Genomic DNA, 5221 nt, shown 5'->3' on the forward strand with positions numbered 1-5221 from the left:
AATTCCATGGCGTGCACGATCCAGGCCCGCGACTACACGGTGTCCGCGATTAAATCAGTCGGCCGCGATGTCACCTCCGGCGCATGGTATGCGACGAAGGAATCCTTGACAGGAGGTCGCCGGATCCTCTGGTGCCCCCCCGTGGCGCATGAATCACCGCGGCTCGCCTCGCCACGCCGTGTCTTGTCGCCCCTCGGCCAAGGTGACAGCTGTCAAGCGGCTGCTATACGGCACGCCGTACGCCGTGTAGGAGGTGTACGCGTCCCCGCGTGAAATCCTCTCTGCGTAGATGGCGCGCGAGCGCGGCCAACGGTCCACTGGCGTAGACATCCGGAACACGCGTTCCTGTCGTTTCGCCCAACGTTTTTCCCGAGTATTTCGCGTGGATCGAGGCGAGGTCTTCTGGATTAACCCTTTGACGGCGTCGTGAACAGGGAGTTCCATATGTACCGAGCAAGTTTCTCTCGTCTCAATATCGACTGTATTGACAAATAACTAATAATAAATGATGCTTGTAATCGGTCTATCATGGATTAATGTTAGTAACTAAATTTATTACAAAGATTAAGACAATTTCTTGCCATAATCTTTTTTCCTTTGATATGCTGTGGATCATGTGGAAATAATAAATTAAAGAAATTAGGTGATTAAGTGTCAGTATTGTAATTAGTCCTCCAATTTTTATTTCTTGGGATATTAAAGGGTATCCATGTTGGCACTAATTGTACGTAATTAAAGATCCATCATAATTGTATGTAATAAACATGATTCGTTCACGAGGTCGAGTGACGAAGCTCTGTGTACATTTCTTATACTTGATATAAATTTTTATTTTTCTCTTTTGTGGAATTTCGTTTGGAAATGAACGATTGATACGTTTGTACGTGTTTTGGGTACAGCAGATAAGCGAGTTAGTATATCAATCGTTTTATCTACCCGTTACTTTTATTTACAATTCACGCAGTTAAAGGTGAACAAATAAATTCCAGCTTGCAACAGGAATTTTTTAAAAACCAGTATATATTACAGGGGGAAAAAAAGGTAGTGGAACAAGATCGAGGAACAGCATTGAACTGTGATATACATACAATACGCACTATACGACATTCTTGCTCAGCTGCATTCACACTGTGAATACATTCTACGGAAAACCACGTTTCACTATTTTGCAATTGCCTGTCACATAACTTTCCTGACAATACACCTTCCTCCATAAACATTAGGACATCTACCAATGTCATAAAGAGTATAATAATATAGAAAATTTCATATTTCCGCGAATTGAAAATCTGACTCTTACCTGGAATTAAATAATGAATAAAAGAAAAATCAAAATTGAAAAGAGACAAAAAATACTGACATAGGTAATAATTTTCAAAGACTTTAATAATGACAGGGTTGGTGTCAAAAGCGATCCTTGTCAATGTTATTAACTTTTCAAAATTAATTAACAAAGCAAAGAACGTATTCTACCATTTTCAATTTTCTTTTTTAAAAATATTTTACCAAATTTTTAATTTCGAACATTATAATTCGAAAAATACACAATATTACAGTGATTCGTATCTTACTTCTCCCTATGAGGATATATTATTATTTAAAAATTCCAGAAAAGGAACTTATAAGGGTGGTTTTTGATACAACATTTTTCATTATTTTGCAATTATTTATGGCTTCCAAGTTTCCTATAAACGTCTTTATATTTATAAATAGGTATGTCCCAAATGAGTATACTAAATCCACTAGAATGATCAATCTTCGACTCCCTCAGCCCCCATAAATTCACCCCTGGTACCCTTTCATGGCAGCCTGGTCGTCTGAAAGACTGTTACAGTGGTATACTTCATTCTCGAGCTGCAAGTTTGCATCTATCTGGCAGTGCATTCCTATCGTAGGCTGAGGGAGTATAGCACTGGTTCCCATGTCCGTATCTCGATCAGAAAAGGACTAGGCGCCTGGTATCTATACATCGATTTGCGTAGCGAGGCAAAAAGTAAGGCAAAAAGATCGCACTGATGAAACTAGTTCTTACGCGAGGAGTAAGTGGAGAAAGAAGAGGCGAGGAAGAGAAGAGAAGGCGGAGTGGGAGAGAAGGGAGGAGGAGAGGAGGTGAAAAATTTCCCAGGGCTCGTTAACATCCACCTGTGTTCTCGCGCCATTGCGTGTACACGCGCGTGCACGCGGTTCGCCTTGACCCCCGCGAGCTACCTCCGAGGGATGCTCGTCGATCGCGGCAGCCATAGTTGGGAATTAAGGTACTGGGTGACCGTGCAGTCGATCAAACGCCTTTGTCCTGCTACGACACTGCGTTCGTGGTGACTCCAGGTGGGGAGCTTGTGTTTACCAACCTTGAATTCCACCAGCCAACGTTCCACTGTCTGCCACATAACCTATAAATACTGAAATTATGTTCCCAGTCGTTCTTTTCTAATTTGTAGCCGAGGAATTATATTTTAAAAGTATCTGAATTATTCGTGAGCTTCGATAGTGTTCTTTCTAGGTTAGGTTTGGATTCATAGAGTGCACATAACCTATAAATATGGGCATTACGTTACTTGGAATCTCGACAGCAGTTATTTTCTAATTTATGGCGAGGGAATTATATTTTTGAAATATTTGACTCATTCGCAAGCGATCGTAATATTCCGTTAGGTTAGGTTTTAGGTTAGGTTTGGATTCATAGAGCTTACAGAGTTTATAAATATAGGAACTGCGTTGTTCGAAATTTTTACGGCAATTCCTTCCTAATTTATGGCGAAGGAATTATATTTTAGTAATATTTCAATTATTTGCAAGCTTTCATAATATTCGTTTAGGTTAGGTTCTAGGTTAGGTTTAAGTTCATTATGGAACATGGGAAACTGGAATTATGGTAAACAAATTATAAGAATTTTGGATTATTCGTGAGCACTGATATGTATATATTTTCAGGTTAGGTTTTAGGTTAGGTTCAAGATAGGTTGTTCGTACCAGACACCAATAAACAATAACTGCAATTTATTTATTATCCTTTACAGTGTCCCAATTATTCACTAATTCTAGCTATCCACAAAGTTTCATATAGAACATACAAGATCCTTGTTTTGTATCAATCTCCAACTTATTATACAACAATTAGAAATCTTGTTACCGTTCAATATGACCACAAATTTTCCCTTATTCTATAGAAAAACGTTCCAACCTAAGATATTACGCGTCTTAAACTGGAAAAGGACCAGAGAGTCCCTTTTCTCCTGCCAAGATGAACATTGCATTAGCTCCACTTCCGTTTAATAGAGCTATTTACCTTTTGTACCTGATGAAAATATCTCGTGGAAGTAGGAGATTTAACGCGGCGAAATGTCAAAGCCTGCCGTTATCGCGATCCCGGTTCCCGTGGAACAATGTACCATAAAGGCGTTCTGCAGCAGGAGGCTAGTAGGACAGGTCAGGATACAGAAACGATCGGACACGTCCACGGTGTTCGTAGGACAATCCGTTAGCCGCATTGCCCCCATCGAATCGTCCGTGATCCGAAACGTCCCTCGACCGACGAACGAGTCTCTTTTCCCTCCGACAATGGCCGTTTTTACACGTGGCGCTGGCATCGTGACTGGCGTTAGGTGTTGCCGCGTCTATCACGGTCGCGTACACGCTGCCAGCCGGTAATTTAGCGGCGAGCCCGCGTCGATTTCTCCGGCCGATAAAGCCACGCGAGAGAAAGAAGAGACAAGGGAGGATCGTCGTGGCGAATAATTCAGGGTCGAATCTATTTTCGCGTTGACGGAGCGGAGAGAGATAGAGAAGCTTGTATCTCGACGTTTGAATCGGCCGCGCGACGGACGGCGCGCCAGCGCCATCTCTCTGCCGCGATTCACGGTAATGACAGAATCGTAACCCAAGTGTTTCCGAGTCTCTTTCCTTCGCGCCGTTTTGCACCGTGCTTGTTCGTCATGGTCCGTGCTTTCGATATTTGCGCACTGGGAACCGATACCGTTCGTTTCTCTTTGTTCTCCGTGATTGTGTTATGGGGTGAAAAGGTCGATTTTTCCTCGCCAGATCTGCGTGGTTTCTACTATGACGTGTGAGTGGCCGTGGTGACAAGCGAAGGGTCGTTTAGGTTATGTTTTATGCTCGCGCTCTCTAACGTGTTATGGGAATTTAGCGTTTCCTTTTGTACTGTTCCACTGAAGTGATTTAAAAAATTAACTATGTGCTGTGATTCTTGTTATTATTGTTCATTCATACTCAACAATTTTAACAATCTTCTGTATTATGTGTGTGTAATAGTAGGCATTATACATTCACACTAAACTTAATTGAATTTTTTAAGTTTCTGAGATATGTGCCTAGTGTGACCTGTGACAACTAACATTTATGACATTCTATGGATCAGAAATTTTCAAAATTTCATTCCAAAAATTACTTGGTTTGAGAAAATTTTGGGCTACTGTTAGCTTTTAGTATGCAATATATACAGAAGCCATTTTATATACAAAGTTTACCAATAATTACAATTAATCACCAATAATTTTAAATTTGATTTCATTGGAAGTACGCCTATCTGGTCCAGCATGAATTTTCATGAATTCCATTTTTCTTTTTCAAGGATATTTTCAGTCGAATTTTGGATAGCTAGTTGATTGTCAGGTTGCAGATGCATCCTTAGTGGAACGGGACATCGGAGTCGTGCAGTGATAGTTCACAATTGGCAACTGCCGCGTCCCTGCACCGAGATAACCCTGCCACTCCGTAGAAAGCAACTATGTCATTTCATCACGAAACCTTCTCCCCCTGGACCGACGGTTTTCCGTGTCACTGTCGTACTGCGGCGGCCACTTCCGTTTACGTGACTTCGTGACACTGGCTCGGGACCTGTTCTCTTCGTGTCCGAGTCGCTCGACCAAGTGCAACGATCTCGTGACATCTCGTCCATTGAAATTATACACTCCTGGATGAATAGCATGAATTATTCACTTTGTCTAATTCCTCGTGAAATATTTCTTTGTCTTCATGCGAGGAAAGCCTTATTTTTAATATCCCAGCAGTTAGACTTCAGAGTGACAGGATTTGGACTTCTATCTTTCCCCTTTTCTTCAAATTTCATTTTATTTTTCAAACTCATAAATTATCAGTATAGTATTAGTATATATTATTATATAGTATAGCATAATAGTATTAATAATAAATGATCAGTATAATATATCATATTATTGAAATTGATTGATTCGAGACTCATCAT

The sequence above is a fragment of the Eufriesea mexicana genome, unplaced genomic scaffold (assembly GCF_001483705.2).
Source record: "Eufriesea mexicana isolate 0111107269 unplaced genomic scaffold, ASM148370v2 scaffold2977, whole genome shotgun sequence".
NCBI lineage: Eukaryota > Metazoa > Arthropoda > Insecta > Hymenoptera > Apidae > Eufriesea > Eufriesea mexicana.